This window comes from Balaenoptera musculus, chromosome 2 (genome assembly GCF_009873245.2).
Source record: "Balaenoptera musculus isolate JJ_BM4_2016_0621 chromosome 2, mBalMus1.pri.v3, whole genome shotgun sequence".
NCBI lineage: Eukaryota > Metazoa > Chordata > Mammalia > Artiodactyla > Balaenopteridae > Balaenoptera > Balaenoptera musculus.
Genome location: NC_045786.1, coordinates 149,152,451 through 149,178,933, shown reverse-complemented (window position 1 = coordinate 149,178,933; position 26,483 = coordinate 149,152,451). Strand labels below are relative to the sequence as shown.

Below are 26,483 nucleotides of genomic sequence, written 5' to 3'. Positions count from 1 at the left end.
GCTACAAAAAAAGAAAACTGCAGACCAATATCACTGATGAATATAGATGCAAAAATCCTCAACAAAATACCAGCAAACAGAATCCAACAACACATTAAAAGGATCATACACCATGATCAAGTGGGATTTATCCCGGGGATGCAAGGATTCTTCAATATATGCAAATCAATCAGTGTGATACACCATATTAACAAATTGAATAATAAAAACCATATGATCATCTCAATAGATGCAGAAAAAGCTTTTGACAAAATTCAACACCCATTTATGATCAAAACTCTGCAGAAAGTGGGAATAGAGGGAACCTACCTCAACATAATAAAGGCCATATACGACAAACCCACAGCAAACATCTTTTTCAATGGTGAAAAACTGAAAGCATTTCCTCTAAGGTCAGGAAGAAGACAAGGATGGCCACTCTTGCCACTCTTATTCAACATAGTTTTGGAAGTCCTAGCCACGGGAATCAGAGAAGAAAAAGAAATAAAAGGAACACAAATCGGAAAGAAGAAGTAAAAGTGTCTGTCACTATTTGCAGATGACATGATACTATACATAGAGAATCCTAAAGATGCAACCAGAAAACTACTACAGCTAATCAATGAATTTGGTAAAGTTGCATGATACAAAATTAATGCACAGAAATCTCTTGCATTCCTATACACTAACAACAAAAAGATCAGAAAGAGAAATTATGGAAATGATCCCATTCACCACTGCAACAAAAAGAATAAAATACCTAGGAATAAACCTACCTAAGGAGGTAAAAGACCTGTACTCAGAAAACTATAAGACACTGATGAAAGAAATCAAAGATGACACAAAAAGATGGAGAGATATACCATGTTCTTGGATTGGAAAAATCAATATTGTGAAAATGACTCTACTACCCACAGCAAGCTACAGATTCAATGCAATCCCTATCAAATTACCAATGGCACTTTTTACAGAACTTGAACAAAAAATCTTAAATTTTGTACAGAGACACAAAAGACCCCGAATAGCCAAAGCAATCTTGAGGGAAAAAAACGGAGATGGAGGAATCAGACTCCCTGACTTCAGACTATACGACAAAGCTACAGTAATCAAGACAATATGCTACTGGCACAAAAACAGAAATATAGATCAATGGAACAAGATAGAAAGCCCAGAGATAAACCTACGCACCTATGGTCAACTAATCTATGACAAAGGAGGCAAGGATATACAATGGAGAAAAGACAGTCTTTTCAGTAAGTGGTGCTGGGAAAACTGGACAGCTACATGTAAAAGAATGAAATTAGAACGCTCCCTAACATCATACACAAAAATAAACTCAAAATGTATTAAAGACCTAAATGTAAGACCGGACACTATGAAACTCTTAGGGGAAAACCCAGGAAGAACACTCTTTGACATAAATCTCAGCAAGATCTTTTTTGACCCACCTCCTGGAGTAATGAAAATAAAAACAAAAATAAAGAAATGGGACCTAATGAAACTTAAAAGCTTTTGCACAGCAAAGGAAACCATAAACAAGACAAAAAGACAACCCTCAGAATGGGAGAAAATATTTGCAAACGAATCAATGGACAAAGGATTAATCTCCAAAAAGTATAAACAGCTCATGCAGCTCAATATTAAAAAAACAAACACCCCAATCAAAAATGGGCAGAAGACCTTAATAGACATTTCTCCAAGGAAGACATACAGATGGCCAAGAGGCACATGAAAAGCTGCTCAATGTCACTAATTATTAGAGAAATGCAAATCAAAACTACAATGAGGTATCACCTCACACTGGTTAGAATGGGCATCATCAGAAAATCTACAAACGAGAAATGCTGGAGACGGTAGGAGAAAAGGGAACCCTCCTGCACTGTTGGTGGGAATGTAAACTGATACAGACACTACGGAGAACAGTATGGAGGTTCCTTAAAAAACTAAAAATAGAATTACCATATGACCCAGCAATTCCACTACTGGACATATACCCAGAGAAAACCATAATTCAAAAAGACACATGCACCCCAATGTTCATTGCAGGACTATTTACAATAGCCAGGTCATGGAAGCAACCTAACTGCCCATCGACAGACGAATGGATAAAGAAGATGTGGTACATATATACAATGGAATATTACTCAGCCATAAAAAGGAACGAAATTGGGTCATTTGTAGAGACGTGGATGGATCTAGAGACTGTCATACCGAATGAAGTTAAATCAGAGAGAGAAAAACAAATATTGTATATTAAGGCATATATGTGGAATCTAGAAAAATGGTACAGATGAACCGGTTTGCAGGGCAGAAAGTGAGACACAGATGTAGAGAACAAACGTATGGACACCAAGGGGCGAAAGTGGCAGGGGGGTGGGGGTGGTGGTGTGATGATTTGGGAGACTGGGATTGACATGTATACACTGATGTGTATAAAAGTGATGACTAATAAGAACCTGCTGTATAAAAAAATAAATAAAATAAAATTCAAAAATAAAAAACAAAAACGTATGGTCACCAAGGGGGGAAAGCGTGTGATGGCAAAAAAAAAAAAAAAAAAAAAAAAAAATCTTTTGAAGTCTTATAATTTCCATTTTGGATTTCACCCATTTCATCAAAAGTTATCTGCTTTACCTGTAATTAAAAAAAAAAAAAAAGCTTTACTAGAGGGGTTCAGTTCTAGGTCACAGCTGCCACCAAATGCAGGCACCCACCTCTGATAAGATCAAACCATTGAAACTCATTATCCTGGTCCTCAGCTGCTTGCACTGAATACTAATTCCTTTCCAGCCCCAGCAGAGGCAGCATAGCATAGGACAGTGGTTCTCAAAGTGTGGTACCTGGACCAACAGCACAGCATCACCTGGGAACTTGTTAAAAGTGAAAATAACTGAAACTCACCCCAGACCTACTGAAATCAGAAGCTCTGAGGTTGGGCCCAGCAATCTTTATTTTAACAAGCCATTCAAGGGGATTCTGATGCATCTCACTGAATCACCGGCAGAGTGGTTAAGAGCATGGATTCTGCTACCACTTGTTTGAGTTTGAATCCTGACTGCCATTCACCAATGCGTCATTTTGGGCAAGTCACTTCATTGCTCTGAGCTTAGTCTCTTCATCTGTAAAATGGGGATGATAACAGTACTTATCTCACAGAGGAGCTGGGAGCACTAAATCAGTTAATACACGTGAAGCTTTGAGAACAGTTGCTGGCACAAGGTAAAAGTTAGCTATTAAATGAGTTAAGGTACATAAAGCATTTAGGGCCTGGCATATCATAAGCACTGCATGTTACTATTAGCATGTTACTATTCTTTCTCTCTTTTTTTTTTTTTACCATTTTAAAAAGATTTTATTTATGTAATTAATTTATTTTTGGCTGCTTTGGGTCTTCGTTGCTGCACGTGGGCTTTCTCTAGTTGAGGTGAGCGGGGGCTACTCTTTATTGTGGTGCTCAGGCTTCTCACTGGGGTGGCTTCTCTTGTTGCGGAGCATGGGCTCTAGGCACATGGGCTTCAGCAGTTGTGACACAAGGCTTAGTAGTTGTGGCACACGGGCTTAGTTGCTCCGCAGCATGTGGGATCTTCCCGGACCGGGGTTCGAACCTGTGTCCCCTGCATTGGCAGGCGGATTCTTAACCACTGCGCGACCAGGGAAGCCCCCTATTATTTCTTATATATCATCTTATTTTTGAGATTCAGTGGGATGTAACCTGGATTTCTCACAAATCAACAGGCAGGCCATATTCCTACATGGTAAACTTTGTCCTCTTGGTATGGAGAAGCTAATCACTTGTAGTATGAATATAATAAAAATAGGAATACAGAATTTGTATTTTAGGGATGAATCAAACAAAACTCTTTACCTCTAGAGCTCAAATTCCAAACATTACACTTGCTGATGAAGTGTAATATATGATTACACTGATGAAGAAATGTATGATTCATTTCTGTGTCTGTCTATGGCCTGATTCCCCACACACTGAGTCCATAAATAGCCTGGAGGCTAAGAGGGACATCTTTCATTATCACTTCTTCTTTACATCCTTTTCATGATACTCTGGTTCCTTCCCTTCTACATTTGATCGTAGCCAAAAGTCCAAGAAGCGATGGTTCTCTTCTAAAATACCAAAGCTGTTGAACATATGTTAAGCCACAGCTAAAATGACAAATCACATTTATAAGACATGTTGACCAGCACCTGTATGATCAGGCCATTGTAAGAAACCAAGAGGACCAAAAAAATCTACAACTTCTATCCCCTAGAGTCACGATATTTCCCTTGTATGGAATTACCCACCATCAAAACAGCCATCCTAATCCGCCTGACCTGCTGGTTCTAATCTGTGACAGAAATTAAGTTATATCCAGAAGAGGCAGCATACAAAGCAAGAAGAAATTTAATCCAAATTGTAAATGTAAGCCATATTATTTAGAGTTAGCTGCTTCAGTCTTATTGATGTTTTCTGCCCACACACAAAGCATGACATTAGTGTCTCGTAAAAGTAAAAAAATGTACATGTTCATAATGATGGGACATTTTTCTTCACTTTTGTTCACAGAAATACTGGTTCTTACTTTCCAACAGTGAGAGTTTATTTTCAGAAATATTTCCACCTCTCCTTTGCACGTTATCATCACTAATAAATGGGTCTAGACTAGCCTGGGATGCCACTGTGAAAAGACTGGTACTGATTTTCCTCTTCCCACAAGTAGGGAAGTTCAAGCCGTGAAAAGAGCATGAACTTTCACATCAGAAAAAGCTGAACTCAAACGTTAACATTTCTAAGGCTATTTCATTATCTGAACTTGAGGGTAACAATACCCATGTTACAGCCATGTTTTCAGGAGTAAACAGGGTAAATCATACAAAGCACAGGATCTGGCATGAGCTGGGCACTCAGTGAATGTTAGTCCCTTTCTCCTTCCTTTCCTTTTGTTCCTCTCTTTAACAAATGGCAGAATAGAATCGTATCATTTCAAAATAAGGGAGAAATATTTCCGAATTAATAGCAAATTGTAGGGCACTTTAAGCAATATAAAAATTAATGCATGCTGACTATGAAAATATATAGTAAATTATGATTATACTATCCTGCTTTTATCATTTAATGTTCATGTCAACATTTGGATATATTTTATTTATTTATGCACCTTTAAAACGTGTATTTTTTTTTTTAATGAAGAAAAGAACTCCTGCTACTCCCCATACTCTGTATGCCACTGTGCTGGGAACAGGATACTGGCTTTAGAAGACAAGAGAGGGGAGCAGCTTCCTACGGGGGAAATCAAGGAAGACGTCAAAGTAGAAATGGTCGCAAAAGATGACCAGCACTTTGACAACTGGAAGGACTCTGCAGGTAGAAGGAAGAGCATATGAAAGAGCAGGAAGCAACAGGAAACCCAATGGGGGTGGTCTGCAATTACAGCTTTAAGACTGATCTCTCGTAGATTCAGAAACACCAATGTTACTGATCAAAACCGCCATCTAAGTAAGGCCCAGCACAGCAGCTTTAACTGGAATCACTCATGTGCTCATGATGAACTATAATGAAGAGTAAAGTTAAGGTTTGGGGAAGGCAAGGGGCATGAGTGAGTGTGGCTTAGGATGGCCAAGCACAGAGATAGCTAAGTCTCACTACCATCACCAACATTAGCTTGAGGGCTTTCCAAATGCCTATCAAGCTAAGCCCTTTATATGCCCTACCTTGGTTAGTCCTCAGAGAAACCCATTGAGAAAGGTATTATAACCATTCCATTTTAGAGATGAGAAAACTGAGGCTTAGTTTAAATGACCTAGGTTTAACTTCACTCACAGTAAGTGAAAGAGCCACTTTTGAACCTAAATCTGTATGATTCCAAAGGTACAAGGAAGAAAACTAGAACCTAAAACACTCCTCGCTAAAGATTCTCTAACAAATTATTATTGCTATAGACCTTTGTTTTAGGAATACCAAAATCATCCAAGAGCCACACTAAAATGCTCAACTGACTTGACAAAGCTGGAGAAGTCAATACAGTGGAGGAAGGATAACCTGCTTAAAGCCATTTGTTTGTTAACAAATGGTGCTGGAGCAATTGTACATCCACAGGCAAAAAAAATGAACCTCAACCTAAGCCTCAGACTTCACATAAAAATTAATTCAAAATGTTTACTTAAATGTAAAACGTAAAACTATAAAATCGTCCCAAGGATGATTCTGGAAAACATTTGAGAAAAAGATGTTTCAGTTTTAGCTGTAGGTAATATGAGGGTACCAATGGACAGAGAAGAGAAGAGTAGGTGGCAGGTGGGGTGCTAAATATTCTCCATGCCTTAACTCCCTGAAGCCTTTAACATGCCAAGGAGGCAGAGACTAACAGTTGTCTCGTGTTACAGCTGAGACAACTGCTGCTGAAGAGGTCCGGAGCCGCCCAGCTACCTGCAGAGCCAAGCACCTGTCTGCCCTGCGGTGCCGCCCGCCCTACTGCTACCACTGCCTCACCTCTGAAATGGTGAATATTTGACCTAAAAAATAAGGTTTATTTCTCAGGCACAATGGACTTTTAAAGGCACCTGAACAAAATTTGAATCAAGATGGAAGTAAAAGCCAGCTGGAGCAGGAACTGCATTCATTCCTTCACCCCTTTTCATTCGCCCTCCATAGATAAATGGCTAGGCCAAGGGGAAAGTGCCTGTCCTTGACCACCTGGAGGTCATATGGTCAGGGAGTGCCCTTCGGCTGCAAACAGTCTTTACATCTCAATTCCACAGCGGCAGGCGTGGACTTCCAAGAAAATAGAGGCCGGGGCCTCCACAGGAGCGCCTGTACTTGCACACGGGCACCCGGGGGGACTTCGGTCTCCGTGGAGGCCTTTTCATGCTGTGGGATCATTACTGATGGAGGGAGACTGCCTGCCTATCCCATGGGGGTTTTCTCATCAGCTCTGGGCAGCAAGGGGAGAAGATACCATCATCCAAACCTGGCAAGCTACTGTCAAGCAGGCTGCTTCTTGTCCAGCAGAAAAGCCTAACACACAGAAAGAGAAATGTAGCATACTGTGAGGAGTTCCAGCAAGCGAGTGCTCCCTTACTGTTCTACTACTTGCTTCCACCTTCCTTCTTTTTGCCCTGAGGGCAAGCGGGACACAGACATCGTCCATGTGCCAGGACTTCAAAGCGGACACCGCCTCGGAAAAGCTGAGTTGGGGCTGTTCAGGTATGGAAGGGTTAAGGCGTGTCCTGTGCTGTTGGTGCTCCATTATTATCACTTTGAAAAGCCATGGCGTTACAGGAAGAGTGTGAGAATGCTGCAGCTTTCCCGGCCAACATTTGGTTCCCATTACCGTGAATAATCTCTCTCCGCCCTCTTTCCCCAACCCCCGCCCTTCTTCTACTTTTTCCACATTTTATATTAAAAGTACATCAAACACTTTTCTTCCTTTTTAATATTTTCCTTAAGCTTCCTTCACTCAATTTGCCGGGTTCTGTGACTTTTCTGGTTATTCATTACTGAGGGAGGGGAAAGGGTAAGCCTCTTGGATGAAATCAATCAAAAACAAAAGCAGGAGAGAAAAGCACTTCAGCAGTGCAGTGTAGGGGAAAGAAGCTAACACGTAGGGATTCTTCCTGGTCTTAATTGATAGTAAGAAAAGAAAGAGCCCACTGAGAATTACTTTTACCTTCCTGCTTCTTGGCCCCATCTCAGTTATATTCTTGCCTAAAACAAAGCATCTCTAAAATAATGTATCTGAAGATAGGTCTATGCCTAATTTCATCATCAGTAAAAAACAGGAGAGAATTTGCAGGAAAGGAATGAGTGATAGTCTAGTAGAATAGATGCTGGCAAGTGTGTGAAGAAAGAGCACGCTCCAGATTGGAGGGGGTAGTGGTACAGCCCTTTTACAGCCCTTTTGAGGCCAATTTGACAGTATCTATACAAATTCAAAGTGTATATATCATTTGATCCAACGAATTCCACTTCTTGGAATGTATCCCATAGAAATACTTGCACATGTGTACAAAGATATATGTACAAGGCGTTCACTGCAGATGCCTAAATTGGATACAACTTAGTGCTCTTTAATAGGAGAATGGCAAAATAAATTATGGTACATTCATCCTTTGGAAAACTACATAGTGGTTAAGAATATTCAGATAAGCTTACATAGGGACTTCCCTGGCAGTCCAGTGGTTAAGACGCTGTGCTTCCACTGCAGGGGGCATAGGTTTGATCCCTGGGCAGGGAACTAAGATCCCGCTACGTGGCCCGGCCAAAGAAAAAAAGATAAGCTTATATAAACAAACCAGAGAAACATGGTGACATTAGGGAGGAAAAAAAGTCACAGAAAAATATACAAATCAACCTTTTAACTGTGGCTACCTCTGAGGAGGGGACTTAATCTCCTCATAATCTGTATATGTTTCTGTTAGATTATTTTATGACATGGCTACATGTGTGTATTACTTATACACAGTTTTTATAAAGTATGAACATAAATATTTCAGTCAATAGAAAATAGGAGCATATATAATATACACATGTATGTGTGTGTATATATATATTAATATATATACATAGGGCTTCCCTGGTGGCGCAGTGGTTGAGAATCTGCCTGCCAATGCAGGGGACACGGGTTCGAGCCCTGGTCTGGGAAGATCCCACACGCTGCGGAGCAACTGGGCCCGTGAGCCACAACTACTGAGCCCGCGCGTCTGGAGCCTGTGCTCCGCAACAAGAGAGGCCGCGATGGTGAGAGGCCCGCACACCGCGATGAAGAGTGGCCCCCACTTGCCACAACTGGAGAAAGCCCTCACACAGAAGCGAAGACCCAACACAGCCAAAAATAAATAAATAAACTAATTAATTAAAAAAAATATATGTACTTAAAAAATATATATATATATATACATATACATATCCTCCCCTCCCATATAGCCCTGTGTAAATTGTCTTAACCTGCAAGAAATTTGACACTTGGAAAATTTCTTAACTTCACAACATGTACCAAGTCAGACAAAATGACAGAGAAATGGATCAGTAGGAAAGAAGAAATGACTCTGAGAGGCCCAAAAGTTTCCAAGGGCCCAGTCATGATAATGAAAACAGTAAACACTGATCAAATTGTACTATGTGTTCACTGCAGGGATGGGAGGAAGAGAAGAGTGTGCGTGTGTGGTTGGGGGTGGGGGTAGGAGGAGGCAGCACAAGAATGCTCAACTTCCACCTTCTGATAGGAATTTAATAAATAAATAATATATAAAATAAAAAGCCCCCAAATGGCAGATAAACATAAGATTTAGAAATATGAAGGCAAGTAACAGAAGAAACAGCTGAAAAAAAAAAGTTGAAAGTGGTTATCTCTGGAGTGTGGAAATTAAGGTTGGGTAGCAGTGGGAGAAGAAGGGGCAGGGGATTCCCATTTTCATTATAAACTTTATAGAATTACTTAACTTTTAAAACTATATACCTGAATGATTGTAGGAACCAGCTTCCAAGATGGCCCCCAATGATCCCCACCTCCTGGTATTCATATCCTGGGTAATCCCCTCCCACACTGAATGGAGCTGGCCTGTGTAAACAATAGGATATTGCAAAAATGATAGCATGTTTGAAAGACCTAAAGGTAAGAGCTAAAACTATAAAACTCTTCAATGAAAACAAATGGCAAAAAAGCTTCACAGCATTGGATTTGGCAATGATTTCTTGGATATATGCCAAAGCCACAGGCAACAAAAGAAAAAATTAAAAAATTGTTCTTCATCAAAATTAAAAACTTTTGTGCATCAAAGGATACTATCAACAGAGTAAAAATGCAACCTACAGAATGGGAGAAGATATTTTCAAATCATACATCTGATAATCCAAATATATTCAAAATACATACAGAACTCCTAAAACTCCACAACAAAAAGCCAAACTCGATTTAAAGATGGGCAAAGGACCTGAACAGGCATTTTTCTAAAAAAGATACACAAACAGCCAAGAAGCGTATGCAAAGATGCTCAACATCATTAATCATGAGGGAAACACAAATGAAAATCCACAATGAGATACCACCTCACACCCATCAGGATGGCTACTATAAAAAAAAAAAGTGTCGGCGAAGATGTGGAGAAACTGAAACCCTTGTGCACTGCTGGTGGAAATGTTAAATGGTATAGCTACTCTGGAAAACAGTATGGAGGTTCCTCAAAAAATTAAAAATAGAATTGCCTTTCTGCTCCAAGAAAACACCAAATGGTGGATGATGCTGGTGTTCCAGGAGACCAGAAGGTGGCCACAGCAGCTCCACAGAGGTATGGGGGGCAGCTTCCGGTGCCAGCGCTGCAGCTACGCTCAGGCTGGAGCCAAGGCCACAGAGCTCGTTGAGGGGAGGCTGAGGACAAGAAGTGGCTCCCTGTCCCCGAGCCAGGCTGCTTGGTCATGGACATGCAGACCAAGTCCCTGGAGGAAATACATCTCTTCTCCTCGTCCGTCACGTAGTCTGAAATCACGGACTTTTTCCTGAGGCTGACCCTAAAGGGCGAGCTTGAAGACTACACCTGTGCAAAAGCAGACCCACGCTGGCCAGCAGACCAGGTTCAAGGCATCTGTTGCCACTAGGGACTACAAGGGCCATGTCAATTTTGGTAAGCGATCCAAGGAGGTAGCCACGGCCGTCCACGGGGCCATTACGCTGGCCAAACTCTCCCCTGTTGCCATGCAGTGAGGCTACTGAGGAAGCAAGATCAGCAAGCCCCACACTGTCCTTTGCAAGGTGACCAGCCACTGTGGCTCTGTGCTGGTATAGCTCATCCCCACCCCAAAGGCACTGGCATTCTCTGGGCTCTTGTGCCCAAGAAGCTGGTGGCCAGTATCAAGCACTAGTACACCTTGTCTGCAGGCTGCACTGCCAGCCTGTGCAACTTCACCACGGCCACCTTTGATGCCATCTCCAAGACTTACAGCTACTCACCTTGACCTCTAGAAAGAGACCATGTTCACCAAGTCTCCCCGTCAGGAATTCACTGACCATTTAGTAAAGAGCCATACCAGAGTCTCTGCGAAGAAGACCCAAGCTCCAGCTATGGTCACCACGTAGAGTATTTATACCAGAAAGAGAAAGTGAATTAATTAAGCTTGGAAAAAAACAGAATTATCATATGATTCAGCAATTCCATTCTGGGTATATATCCAGAAGAACTGAAAGTAGGGCCATGAACAACTATTTGTACACCTGTTAACAGCAGCATTACTCACAACAGCCAAAAGGCAGAAGCCAGCCAAGTGTCCATCGACAGATGAGTGGATAAACAAAATGTGGTATAGACATACAATGGAACATTATTCAGCCTTAAAAGAAAGGAAATTCTGACACGTTACAACATGGATGAACCTTGAGGACATTGTGCTAAATGAAATAAGCCAGGCAGAAAAGGACACACATTGTATAATTCCACTCACAGGAGGTACCTAGAGCGGTCAAATTTATAGAGACAGGAAGTGGAAGGATGGTTGCCAGGGGCTGACAGAGAGAGAATGGGGAGTTATTTTTTAATGGGTACAGAGTTTCGGTTTTGCAAGATGAAAAGAGTTCTTGAAGTGGATAGTGGTGATGCACAGTAATGTAATGCACTTAATGCTACTGAACTGTACACTTAAAATGGTAAGTTTTATGTTATGTATATTTTCCCACAATTAAAAAATTAAAAAAAAAAAGACTGTGTATGACTTCTGAGCTAGGTCATAAAAGACGCGTGGCTTTTGTCTTTCTCTTAAGTCACTCATTCTGGGGGAAGCCAGCTGCCATGTCATGAGGACACACAGGCAGCCCTGAGGAGAAGTCCATCTGTTGAAGAACTGAGGCCTCCTGCCAATAGCCAGCATGAACTCATCATCCACGTGAGGGTGAGCACCATGGAAGTGGATCCTTTGGCCTCAGGCAAGCCTTCAGATGACTGCAGCCCTTCTGGCTGATATCTTAACTGTCACCTCATGAAAAAGCCTGAGGCAGAACCACACAGTTAAGCTGCTCCTCAATTCCAGACCCACAGAAAATGAGATAATAAATGTTTATTGTTTGGCTGCTAAAGTTTGAGATAATTTATTAGGCAGCAATAGATCACTTATGCAACTATTTAGAAAAATTTGAAAAGGAAAAGAGAAATCAGCTTTAACGCATTATCCTATCAGAGTGGCCTGCTATTCTACCAAAGCATGCGTCAGGGTACGTTATGATGATGGCGTGCTGCTAGATTACAATGCATCTCTTCATTAAAGCCTTAAGAGAGAGATTCTCAACTATTCTGTACCGAGAAAACTTCACAAGAATGTAAAGTGTGATGAGTAGTATATAAAGTATATTTAACTACGTATTTTAATACAGTGTTAACGGCTCTGTTTGGCAGATGAACGCTGAGCTGGTTGCAGCTGGCAGCATGGTGTACAGCAAGGTATATCTGCAACGTGTAAGAGGAGAAATGTGACATCGAGCTGGTGCCAAATACAGATACTGTGTGTTTGTTAGACTATGGAGAAACTTTTCCTCATGAGTATATTAGAGTCTAATCAGGGCAGTAAATAAATAATACCACTCACACAGCCACACAGCCCTGAAGGATGACCAGGTGAGGAGTAAAATTGCAGCAGCGTAATGGACACTGTGAGACATTACTCTACTTTAAAACTGATTCCACCATGTGGAATTCACCTGGTTGAGTACTGTTTTGAGTCTTTTAACTCCTTAAAGTGTGTTGAGGAAAATCCTAGTATGTGGAAGTGTGTTGCAAGTATAAAACAGGTGACAACTGCTCCCACAGTAGGTTTTTAACCAGCTCAGTGTTAGGGTTCTTGTCTAGAGGCAGCCAAAGCTCAAATCCTAAAGATGGCAAGCACGTTGAGTTGTGGCTGGTTAAAGAAGAAAGTCAACCTAATCCACCTAAATTTTTGTGGTACCCAAGACAGGTATTAGTAAAAGAGCTGCCTAGGTGGAAGTCTGCTCTGTGATTATGAATCTAGATATTTAAATTCATTTGGCATATATTAAATTAGTGGATACTATGTGTCAGATGCCACATTAAGAGATAGGAATATAAAGATGTATAAGTTCAGACTTCTAAGGAGGTGGTAAAGGAAAGACATGAAAATCTGTAATACAATGGAAATGACAGAGCTGCAGGCAAGTAGGCAGCCTCTGTGTGGGATGGCAGTAGAAGGTGCACAGAGTAAGGGTTGGAATTGGGGTTGATCCAGAATGACACAAAGAATTTGCCAGATATGAACGGGGAAGGGAAAGACAATGGAAGTAGTACATATGAAAACCCAGAAATGTTAAAAAAAAAAAAACCCAAAACTCAAAAAACTCTGCTGAATTCTTTGGTTGACATTCATTAAAAGGGCAGATAATGGGATAAAATCCCCTTAACATGGCATATCAGGCACTTGAACTTTTCCATCTCATCCTCAACCCTCCCCTACGTGCACGCCATGCTCCCACAATGGTGCACTCAGGCATGCTCTTCCATACCTCCCTGCCTTCACACAAGGCTCTGCGATGCTCACTTAGTTAAAAAACAATAATCCATCCTCTGCAAAGTCTACTCTGGTCCTCCTCTGATAGAGCTTATTCCTCGAGGTCCCAAGATGCCTTTCACTGGCACGTTTTTGGTACTGTGACTATTCTTCACAACGACTATTTCTTACTCACTGGACCAACCATTTAAGGCTGGTCATCATTCTGGTCTCTGTCCGCTCAAAGCCTGGCAATGTCACAGTCATGCAGTGTTTGCTGAATGAACAAATGCATGAAGAAATGAACACTCCTCTCTCTGGAGTAGTCTTATGTTCCACCTGAAGAAGGGAAACTAGAACAAATAACCCTTTGAGAAGTTAGAGGAATCAAATGGAAAATTCATCAGGCTGAGAATTAGAAGTGGGTTCTCATCCTTGCTTTACCACCAGGTAGGCATGAGAATTTGCACAATCCACTTAACTTCTCTAGGTCTCAATTTTTCATACCTGTAAAACTGGGTATGGATAGATGATGTGGACAGGTTTACAGTAATTCTCATTTACAGAGGCAGGCCCTGTAAAAATGCTTTCCTATGTCATTTAATTTTCATTTGTTCCTTAGGACATCCCTAGGAATTAGGCATTTTATCCTCATTTAGGCATAAGTACAGTAGGTTCAAAGAACTTGCCCTAAGCAACATAGCTAGTAAGTGGCTAAAAAGGAGAGGGATCCAAATTGGTCTGCCTCTATAGAATACCTGTTCTCAAACACTAGGTCACAACATTTAAATGTGAGAGCGTAGATATTTTGAAGTAAAAGAATTTGGACCTCCTGAAGCCATATGATAGAACAAAAAAAATGGCAGTGCTTTTTTTATCTACTTTCCTCTGAGAAGGAGATGCCTTAAGGTGATAGGGACAGGGTGAGAGGTACGTGGAAATGCACCAAACAGAGTCTTAAAAGGGGGACCATCCTTTCTGGATGAAAGGTCTGAGCCTAGAGAAAGAAAGAAAATGCAGGATGAGATAAATGGAAAGGGAGGGTTAAAGGGACATAGCCTGGCAGAAAAGCAAGGGAAGGGAGAGGAAAACAGGAAGGGGTGCTGAGCCAAGCTGAGCATGAAGATGGGGGGCTGGACAGGGGGAGGATGATGACGGGGCCAAGTGCTGTTGACGGGCAGAGCGATGGGAAGCGGATGGCCATGCTGAGGAGAGAAGGATCCACCAGCAAGGCAATTCCAGCCAAAACTGGGAAACGGGATGGGATGGCTTTGCTTCTTTAAGAACTGAGGGGGTTAAAAGACAGAGCTCAGCCTGAGCCTGAGAGGAGAAAAAGGGGGAGACTACTAAGAAAAACAATGACCCCACAGGTCTGAAAGGAAGAACCTGCAGACTGAAAAGAGAGGTGATGACAGAGAGTGCCTGGAATGGACCATTTAATGCTTTAAACCTGTGCCAAGCTGAGTAATGTGGGATTGAACTTGTGATTTACCTCAACTCTGGGAGAGATTAGTCTCTGTATCATCAGCAGTGTAAACAAACATTACTATTTTATAGTGATAATAAGTATTATTAATACCGAAAAGACCTAGTCGTGTGTAGTACTTTGTAGTTTACAAAGCATGTTCATGTAGATGATCTCATTGAACTCCCATGACAATCCGAGCACCCTTGCTTCCCACCTGGCAAAATTAGGCTTAAGTTCAGTCAAATGATTTACCTCCAGTCAGGAAGTTCCAGGTGGACCTGGGATTGGCACCTAGGTCTTCCTGTTCCCGGTTCAGGGTTCTTTGGGTAGGAATAAAACACAGCCTGTGCCTTTAACAGACTTACAGTTCAGAAGATCAAGAACAAAGGCATAGAAGATGATTACTCAGGGGAGTATATACTATACTCAAAAAAGAGTGGAGTTCAGAGGAAGGAGCATATTTGGGGGCAGCTGGAAAAGGTCTGAGCTAACTGTAGACTGGATGGGAGAAAGGGACTACTTAAGCAAAGAAGAAAGGAAGCAGAGAAAGCTCAGAGTGTGGGCTTTAGAGGGGTGCTTTACCTACCCAGTCCTTCCCCCCACCAGCTTAGCAGCTGCAAGTGCAATCATCTAACAAATATTTATGGTTGACATTGCCCTAAATGCTGAGGATCCAGTGGTGCACAAGATCTACATTCAAGAAATTTACTCCAAGTCTGAAAGTATCAGGGTTGCTTGTTGGGGGGTGTCAACTGTTCTTTTGGAAAAGGGAGATGTTCTATTCTCAGAATGATGCTCTAATTCATCAGACAAATGTAGGAGCTCCAGTTTTTCAAAACTTACTATTTTCCCAAATAGAAGAGGACTGTGTTTGCCTCTCCTTTGGCAGGTGATCAGAAAAGATCAGAGCTGAGAAGGGAAAAGGGAGCATTAAAAGTGGCTATTTCACATCAGAGTCACAGAAAAAAAGAAAAAGAGGGTTGTGTTTAGCACCTTACTCCACAATTTTATATTTACCCTCCCAACAACCAAGCTCCATTGTGTATACTATGCACATATAGTAAAGAAAAAATGTGATATGGGAACACAGTGAGAGAGCCTGTGAAGTGCTGAAACAGCATACCTGGCAGCTGCTAAAACAAAACTTCAAAGATTTGGCTTCTTTGAAAAGCCATCAGGCAGGACCCCACCCACTCCCCCTGCTAGCCCACAGCTTCCCTGGGAGCTGGTACATGTAACCACTTCCGCATGTTTGGCTCTGTTCCCCAGGGCTATAGCAGCTCTATAAGCCAAGTCAGAACTGCCAGCCAAGCAGGTGGGGGGCTGGGGGCTAGGTAGTGTAGGGAAGCAGACCTCTCTCCAGTATCTAGTCATGAGCATATCTCAGAAAATAAAATGGTAACGCTAGGATCTGCTTTAAAAGTCCCTTCCTCTCAGCCAGCCAGCTCTGATTGGTTAGACACTAGTAATTCAGAAGCTCTGAGCTTTTGAGATTCCCAAGGCATTAAAATATGCCCCTCCCAGTACCACAAATTAGTTTAAGAACAGCATCTGTGGTAAATCTCTAGATCTAAACAAAAGAGGCTTGACAGCTACAAAAGAGCCTAAGAGGATAATCAAGAATATGCCTTTCTTTGTACTTCTTTTTTTTTTTTTTTTTTTTTCCCACTGACCAAGTTTGGGTCTCTATCACATCTTTGAATCTTCTGGGACAACCATTTTGTCCTGTGCTGTCCAATATGGGAGCCACGAGCCACATGTGGCTTTTGAGTATTTGAAATGTGGCTAGTATGACTGAGGTACTGAACTTTTCATTTTATTTAATTTTAATTAATTTAAAAATTTAAAATCCACACGTGGCTTGTGGCTACCATGTTGGACAGCACTGACCTAGCCACTTATTCACCAAACATTTACTGAGCACTTTGTACAAGAAAGTGTAAGCATATAAAGATGTGTAAGGCTCAGTCTCTGACCCTCAAAAGCTTACAATCTAATACAGGAGGTAAGACAAGTATACAAACAACCATAATATAAAGAGGCGTGGTAATGTGTCATAGCAGAGGTAAACAGATGTTAGAACTTGGAGCAGGGAGATGTTGGCCTGACATTATGCATTCCCCATACTAGCCACCCAGGTAGGGGATGCCAGTACAGTCGTCCCTTGGTATCTACAAGGGATTGGTTCCAGGACCTCCGTGGATACCAAAATCCAACGATGCTGAAGTCCCTTATATAAAATGGCACAGTATCTGCATATAACCTACACACATCCTCCCATATACTTTAAATCATCTCTAGATTACTTCTAATACCTAATATAATGTAAATGCTATGTAAACAGTTGCTGGACTATAGCAAATTCAAGTTTGCTTTTGGAACTTTCTGAATTTTTTTTTTTCTAAATATTTTGATCCGTGGATGCAGACCAGTGGATACCGAGGGCCGACTATAAGTCTATCAAATAAAGGACAGTGAGGAGAGTGGAACTACTGTAGAGAACACCAAAAATCTGAAACGTCACACATATTCAGTAAACACCATGACTTATTGGTCAACCAATGTTAAAAGGCTGGAGTAAAGAGATAGCCATCCTATACTGGGCTGTTTAAGTACCTTCTAGGAGTGGCTCTCAAGACTCCTGCGGGTTAGGTGGGGTGGGGAGAAGGAGGGTGAAAAGAAGGGTCTCTGCCTTTTCCTCTTCTTCCACACCCCTGCTCTTCCAACATGCGCCCCCCCCCCCCCCAAAATGCAAAGGGTCTTTTGCTTGTAGGGCACTTTCAATCTTGGATAACTAGAAAGAACTGAATAGGGTTCAAAGGAGAAGCAATAAGGACCTGATGACTTGGGAAGGCGGCTGTGTGAGCTCCACCTAGAGGGGTGGGCTAGAGAGGGTGGGAGGGAGACGCAAGAGGGAGGAGATATGGGGATATATGTATGCGTATAGCTGATTCACTTTGTTATAAAGCAGAAACTAACACACCATTGTAAAGCAATTATACTCTAATAACGATGTTAAAAAATAAAAAAATAAAAAAAAAAAAGGAAAAAAAAAACCTCAGTGGAGAAGAAACAGGGCTTTTTTCTCTAGTGTTCAGATCACTAGGATAGGAAGAGCCACAAAAATTCATTCTCTAGGAATTAAAACTGTGCATTTAGCCAGAGCTTCCTCTGAATTACATCTTTTAGGAACATGAGTCCAGGGGATGAAGAATAGAAGGAGAGGAAAGCCTAATGACATCTGCTTGGGATGTCATCAGGGAAGGTTGCAGAAAGGCTGAGTTGAGCTGAGCCCTGTAGGGAGAAAAGGGTTTGAACATGTAAACTACAGGTGAGGAGCAGGGGGTCTGTTCATTCTTTCATTCTTTTACAATATTTGTTCTTTATGTTTAAGTGTCTACTGTTACCAAGGCACTGGGATACAACAGTGAATAAGGACAACTTATACTTTCGTTGAAGTAATGATAGTAAACTAACAGGATAAGTGCTACAGAATGGTATAAGGATGTAGTGATGGGAAAATGTACTATTTTTGATCCATAGAGTTTGGCTGGAACTAAAATGTGTGAAGAATAAACTGGAAAGGTAGATTGGGGCCAAATACAGGTATTCACCTTGAAAAGCAGGCCAAGTTATCTTTTGTTTTTGTTTTTGTGGTACATTAGAAGGTCTTTTTATTTCTTCCTTAAAAATTTTGTTTTAATTATCAAAATTAACAAAATATCAACAAAGAAAATCTTTAGAATAAATAAGACAGATGAGAAAGACTTAGCCATGAAAGGTAGAATTGTACCATATTCCCAAGATGTATTCTGCAATTTATCTTTATCAGCAATAAAGTCGGTATTTTGCTATCTTTGATTTTTTTCTATAATTTCTCATTTAGTTGTGGAGGCAAGACCTGGAGACAAGTAGAAAGTATGATTAATGATGCTTCATAAGCCCCCAACATCAATTTCTAGACCTTTTAGTTGTATGAACTGAAAAATCACCTTTACAGTTAGGATGCAGCTTGATTTCAGCTTCTATCACTTAAAACTCAAAGTGTTTTGGGACTTCCCTGGTGGCACAGTGGTTAAGAATAAGCCTGTCAATACAGGGGACACAGGTTCAAGCCCTGGTCTGGGAAGATCCCACATGCCGCGGAGCAACTAAGCTCGTGCGCCACAACTACTGAAGCCCGCACGCCTAGAGCCCGTGCTCTGCAACAAGAGAAGCCACCGCAATAAGAAGCCCACGCACCGCAACGAAGAGTAGCCCCCGCCCGCCGCAGCTAGAGAAAAGCCCGCACACAGCAACAAAGACCCAACGCAGCCAAAAATAAAATATAAATAAATAAATAAATTTACAAAAAACCCCACAAAACTCAAAGTGTTTTGACTAATACATTTTATCAGCTGGACTGGTTCCCATTCACTCTCCCTTGAAAATGCCTTAAACACCTTGTACATTATCTCTCTTTTTCTTCCTCTCCTTTTCTGCAGGAGTCTGTAGCCTATATACAATCTAGGACTGTATTTAAACCCTACCTTAAACCCTTCCTCTGCAGAGCCTTAGATTTCCACCCTTCTTTAGAACCTTTTCTGAATTGTGAGCTCCGCTGAGCCCATATGCCCCCCCCTTTAATCACTCGCTCTATATTTCACATGCCAAAAATAAGCAAACTTCCAGGGCAGTATTCTCTAGACCGCCCTGCTGAGTGTCAGCTCTAACTTACAGGAGTGTGGAGCACATTTCTTGATCCTCTCATAGATCCTCGCATAGCACGGAGCACAAAGTAAATGTGCAATTACCTCTTGATTGATTAATTTTAGCCTCTCTGCCTACCCAAGCCCCAGCTGCCCTTCCAGAGTCAGCTCACACACCTTTCTTTTCCGTGAAGTTTTTGCCACTTTCTCCAGTCGGAGTGATCAATTTCTCCTCTGAACTTGTACCACTTAACAGCATAATCCTCTTCGTCAACAATTAAGTACATATTGCCTTACAATACTTGCATTAGTAACTTAAATGACTATCAACTTTCCTCCAGACAGAGAGAGAGACCCTGTCTATTACCTCCTTCAGAGTCAGCTCCATGCCTTGCATTTAGGAGATATTCAGTAACATGCTAACTTTTTTAGGATAACATTGTTTTAACAACTACCAGATGAAGCAATTTTCCAGCTGGAACATTACTTATTACCAGTTTCACCTTTCTTCTTTTTCAAGTATTCAATATACTAAATATTTGGTGAAGAAGGTAAAAAAACTCTTCTCTTAGGGTCTTGTATTTCATATGTCAGTGTTGGGTTCAAGCAGCTAGCAAGATATTTGAGAACACAAATAATACAGGCAGATATTTTCATCTGCTCAGTTTTCCTTGGTGCAACCCAGTTTCACAAGAACATAATTTGATTTCCTGTAGCCTTTAAGTACAACCTATTTATTACCCCCCCCTTATGGTTTCCTTACCTGTGGTGCCAGAGAGCCTAATTTTCTCATCTAAAGCCTTCTAGATTATAGTCACATTACTGAGATGCACCCATATTTCATTTTCGTCACAGAAAGATAGTAAAACTTCTTTTAAAAAACCAGGCAAAACATGGCATTGATTATTGACTTTGAAGCCAAATTAATACAAGTCTTAGCCTGATAATTCATGAAAGCCAAAAAACACCCCTTTATTGCCTCTGAAGCATAAGAATGGTCCAATTAGGACAAGAGTTCTACTGTTACTTGTTACGAACACGTGGGCCTGCCACATGATGTGACATTTTGAATTCCTAAGCTCTCATATATTGCCTCTCTCACTCTAGCCCTACTTGCATTTCCCAGAGAACACTTGGCTCCATATTAAAATGTTACCTTTTAAGTTTAGCTTCTCTTATTTTTCCTTAGATTTTAACAGTTTATAATCAAAATTTTAATATATAGATCCTTACTTCACTATAAAAACAAATAATGTAAACCTGAGCACTGTGATTAGGTATAACTGCTTTCGCCACTGTGATACGATATGACAGTGCACGTGAGTGATGGCCAGTTGTATCTGAACTCAGTGGTGTAGCAATACCGTATCCTAAGCAAGTCTAATTTTATGTTTTTCTCTTTTCTGAAAAGGGAACTAAGAGTTATCAGGAAACTACAACCAAAACCAGAACTTACAACACCAAAATTTTGCTCCTCAAAAGGGCTGCAGGGACGAGAGAACCTGTAACTCCTTTTCAGACAGTATGAGTCTATTGTTTTCTTTTATTAAATATAGATACAGGAAGATTTTTTTCCTTTTAGCCTCTTAAATCCTAGGACTTTTAAAAAAAAAAGCATTGATATTTTAGCTGTACTCGGTCAGTAATATGCTGAGAGTCTTTCAGCAGAAAGATGGGCAGGAGGGTAGGATGAGGTCTTTAGCTAAAGGTTCAGTGAAGCCAGCTGGTCGTCCTAAATTTGTTGAGTCAACATTAAGTAAGCTTTAAAAATGGATCATCAGTGTTTCTCTACAAGAGTCAGAAAGAAAGATATAGTGTTTCTTCACCACTGTGGTTCTTTCCAAACTCTTTGAGGGCTGGTAAACAGCTATGTTGGAAAGATAGAAGATGACAGAAAAACCATGTGAGAATTAAACTGAATTATGAATTAAGTAACTCTGATAAAATTTCCTAATTCTAGAAAAGGAGTCTCACTCAGCTTGTACATGGATTTTTGTCATTCAGTCCTCTTAAAACCAAAATAATCATCAATTGTGGATGGATATCAAATTACAAAGTGAACAGCTAAATAAGACAGGGTCTTGCCTCTAACAATGACTCTGTGTGTATGTGTCCGAGTGTGCATGTGTGTGTGTTATCCTGAGGAAATGTATATAAGGTAGTTTATCTTTAATGCTTTGAGAGGGAGGGGAGAAGGCAAACGAAACTGGAAAAATGCTACACTGGCAAACCACAAAGCAAGCTGCATTTTATTCTGGCTTGCAGATAAGAAAAGATCCCCGTCTTCCACTCCTGATACTAGGCCCAAACATTCCCAACTTACTTTGCCTAGGCCTTGGTATGATGTCCAGCCAGCGATCTCTGACACATTTCCAAAGTTTACCAACATTCCTTCAATAGGCAGAAGTCCAGTGATTCTGGCCTTGGTACAAACACCTACACACTCAGCTCTCTTGGTGAAGGAGGAACTGTAGAATCTGTCACAGAGCTTGAACTGACACAGAGCATAACCCTTGAGAGGTTATGTGTCTGGCTGAGTGAGAAAAGAAGCAGAGGAATTTCAGATAGAAGTTCAGGCCTTTATCACTCGTGTGCCAGAGAAGCGTTTTTCTCAAGGGGAAGCAGTGGTTAAGAGCTAAGACTCAGGAGGAATAAGGTCAGGTAAACTTTGTTTTATGGGAAGGAAGGAGGATAAGGAGAGAAATAGCACTTCTACTACAGAACTCTGAACAAGAAAGAGTTTCTTTTTGTTTTAGGGCCCCCCAAAAGTGGTTTCTTTTTGTGATTGTGCTCTTTGGCTAGAGAGTGTTGTTTATATAACAGGATAAAGTACAAAATTATAAGCTCCAACTCCTCCAGAGGAAAAGCTCTCCCAAAGCTCGACCCCCAGGATGATGGAAAATATGAGTGTTTACTGGCTGGAACATTGAGCCGCAATGGAAATTTCAACATTCAGAAGAAGATAGCAGAGAGGAAGGGCCTGTTGAGTAGAAAGAAGTCACCCTTCAACAAAGGGGTCAAAGAAAAGGAAGAGTCTCCTGTGGGCCCCACTCTGATGGCCCTTCCTCAGCTGGAAAGGCTACATCTCTGCGATCCAGCTCCAGGAGTGCACTGCATGTGGCTGATGGCCAGCTTCCTCTAAACTAGATACTAAAACACGGAGCGTAGCAATCCCACATCCCAAGCAAGTCCAATTTTAAGTTTCTCCTTTTTTTTTTTTTCCTGGAAAGGGAACTAAGTGGTATCAAGAACCGACACCAAAACCAGGCACTATACTGGCTACTTTCACATGCACAACTCAACTAAATCTTATAACAACTTAATGAGGTAGGTATTATTATCTGCACTTTTAAGCAGATGGGGAAATTGTGGCTCAGAGAAGCTAGGTAACTTGCACAAGGTCATACACTCAGTAAGGCAAACCCTAAAGTCCCTTCTCTTTTCACTATACCCTGCCATCTTCCTAACAGGGGCTGATGGCCTCCTTTCCTATAAAGTTAACATGCTTTTAAAGAAATAGAAGCATTTAAAGGACTAGTTTCAGAATAATTCCCCTAAACAGAGGAAGAAAATGGAAACAAAGCCTTACCATTTTGGTCGCTGAGTAATTTTTGCAGAACTATAGGCTCTCTTTTAAAACCTCACACACTCCTCCTCCGATTCTCTTTTTATTGTGGTTAAAAAAAAAGTATAACTTTAAATTTACCATCTTAACCATTTTTATGACTACAGTTCCTTAGTGCTAAGTACAGTCACACTGTTGTGCAACAGATCTCTAGAACTTTTTCATCTTGCAAATTTGAAACTCTATAGCCATTAAACACTAATTCCCCCTCCTCTGTTCCCTCAGCCCTTGGCAACCACCTTTCTGCTTTCTGTTTCTACGATTTAGACGACTTTAGATACTTCATAGGAGTGGAATCATACAGTATTGGTCCTTTTGTGACTGGCTCATTTCACTTAGCATTATGTCCTCAAGGTTCAGCCATGTTGTAGCCGGTGACAGGGTTAAATTCTTACACCCTCTTCTTGATTCTCCTTCTTCTACTTGCCTGGGTCACACAATTTAAATCTTTTTGTTATATGCTGCCCAACACTGCTTCCTAACTGTTCCATGTGTATGTGTCTCCTTCTCGCTGCTAGATAGTAACCTCTTAGTGATCCAACACCAGGTCTTCAAAGTCTTTTAGACCCTGCCCAGCGCTGAGCACTACGCCGAGAGCATAGAAGATACATCCTGGACAGTAAACTCTGGGAGACTGGGGACGATTCTGTCTTATTTGTCGCTAGTCCCAGCAGCTAACACAATGTCTGACACATAGAAAATGAACAGAACATGTTTTATTAAAGAAAATAAACTCAATATTTCTGAGAACTGAAAAGGAAAATATGGGAAGTCAGAGTCCTGAATCTCCAGCAACATTCGTGAGAAGTAATCTAGGACTTCCCCGGTGGCGCAGTGGTTAAGAATCCGCCTGCCAATGCAGGGGACTCAGGTTCGAGCCCTAGTCTGGGAAGATCCCACATGCCGTGGAGCGACTAAGCCCGTGTGTCACAACTACTGAGCCTGCGCTCTAGAGCCCGCGAGCCACAACTACTGAAGCCCGCGCGCCTAGAGCCCGTGCTCCGCAACAAGAGAAGCCACCGCAATGAGAAGCCCGTGCACCGCAATGAAGAGTAGCCCCCGCTCGCCGCAACTAGAGAAAGCCCACACTCAGCAACGAAGACCCAACGCAGCCAAAAATAAATAAATATAAATAAATAAATAAATATTTTTTTAAAAAAAGAAATAATCTAAAACAAGGGAGAAAAGTATTAGTTAAACTGGTATCAGAATCTCTGAAAATCTGTTTCAAAAAATTATGTAAAGAAAGGTACCAGACTATAATTTATTACTAAAGAGTAAGAGGGCAGAGGGACAAGGTGACATGAAATATCACCCAAATTTCCAAGATTTGGGGCTTCATTGTACCCCATTCCCCAGTACAGAATTTAAAGTTCTGACATACAGCTGTTTTCCAGAGTAGAGGCCACCAGGCCACACAGCCTAGGCCCACGATGTCTTGCCCTGTCACAAAAAGAAGGAACAAACTCATGACTGTGCCTTCAACCTTCCTCACCTTTAACATCGAGGAACAGACAAATCCCCAGGTTGCATGTGTGAAAAAACCCGAGATGGATAAAAATAATTCAATGACAAATGCTGGAAAAACATACAAAGGGGCAGAAGCCAGACATTCGTGGGATTCCCTGACAGCTCGATCCACGAGGAAGGGCTGGACTGGAAAAAAACAGAGCCTCAGGTTCCTGCCAAGCCGTCTGAGGCCCTGTCCTTCCCAAATCATTCCAAGCAGCAGCCAGAACTTTACAGTAACCCTTCCAGGTCTCCCAAAGAAAGATGCGCTCCTCACCTAGAAAGTGCTCCTCCCTGACATGGTCCAGTTCCGTGCAAGGCTGGCGGTAATGAGGAGATGCCTCTGCACTTCAATCTCAGCTCCTAACAATTCCCCGGGTACCCAGAAAAGTAGATAATTAAAAGGCAGCTTGAAAAACCCGACCCATTTCATTGGCTAAAGAAAAGCTTAGTACCCAGGTATCAGCATCTAGAAATCAAATACAATCCCTTTAAGAAAAAACAGGTTGCGGACATTCGGTACCTGCATCCTGGAGGCCAGATTGTATAATTCTCAATCGGCCTTGCTCGGAGGCACACCTCAGGCTTCTAAACATGTGACTGTATTTGGCCCTGACTACATTCTCTTCTGGAGAATGGCCTGCAATTAATCTCACTTATTACCTCTGAAAAGTAACAACAGAGGAATGGCTGGCCAAGTCCAACTCCGAGTGTCTAGGGAACTGCAAGCTCCACGGCCAGGCCTCAGACTGTCTGGGCAAGGCGTGGGCTCTCTGCCTCCCTCTCCCACAACAAAGCTCCAACAGGGACTCCAGACAGACCAAAGGAACCGAGGGATTTGAGGAGCTGGGCTGAGCTCACACTGACCCAATGGGAGACGACAGCCCTGGGCTACATTCGGGGTGGTTTCAAAACAGCGGGGGAAGAACAAGGTTGTCTGGTGAAAACTTGTGTGATCCATAAAATTGAGAACAATAGCAACGCCACAGGGAAATGAAAAATAACACTATTTGCTGAGTTCTTGTGAGTCACCAGTTTTCATTCCTGTGGCTACCAAGTCACTGAATCCTCCAAGATGCAGATGAAAAGTACAGCCAGCATTGGATTCTCTTTACATCTTTTTACTGTTTACAGGGCAGCCCCTGGTTGAGTGAATTATGAGAGTTTATCAGCACTGGAATCCACTGATGCTTTTGTAGATGTACAAGTAAGAGGACCTTTTATTTACTTAGCACCCACTTCCAGGGAGATCAAAGTGCTTTAAGGACAACCTAAAAGCTCCCAAAACAGGCCAGTTTATACATAAGTATGCTTATCCAATAAAAAGATTAAATGAATAGTTTAGGGTCACTTAGTGTAAAAATCAGTAATAAAACTCACATCTCTAAGCTACTAATCCCTTATTCATTAAACTTAGTCACCCTTACTACTAAGGAAGGAACAACAAGAGACTAAATAAATATCCACAAAACAGTGACTTACCAGGTAAATAAAGAAACTGGGGCATGGGACAGAGCGAATGCCTGAGGGAGGTCTGGCTGGGGCCCATGTCATAGCCAGTTCTGAAAGGACCTCTGAGAATTCATTTAAGGCTCTTTAGGGTGGGTATCTCTGGGAATTCCACATGGAACTGGAACTCCCGAGCTGAGCTTGCAGGTTGTCATGGCAACCAGAGGTTGCGCGGTCGGCGGGGCAGAGGAAGATTTTCCAGGGCTACCCTGGACTAGAATGGGGCCTGAGAAC

General features: G+C 41.6%; 1 protein-coding gene and 1 pseudogene across 17 annotated transcripts in view; one reads left to right on the top strand and one right to left on the bottom strand.

The window, feature by feature from the left end:
* TTLL5 (tubulin tyrosine ligase like 5) overlaps window positions 1-26,483 on the bottom strand; it is a 318,372-nt gene that overhangs the window by 127,473 nt on the left and 164,416 nt on the right. The window lies entirely within an intron of this gene.
* Window positions 10,199-11,042, top strand: LOC118891172 (annotated as a pseudogene).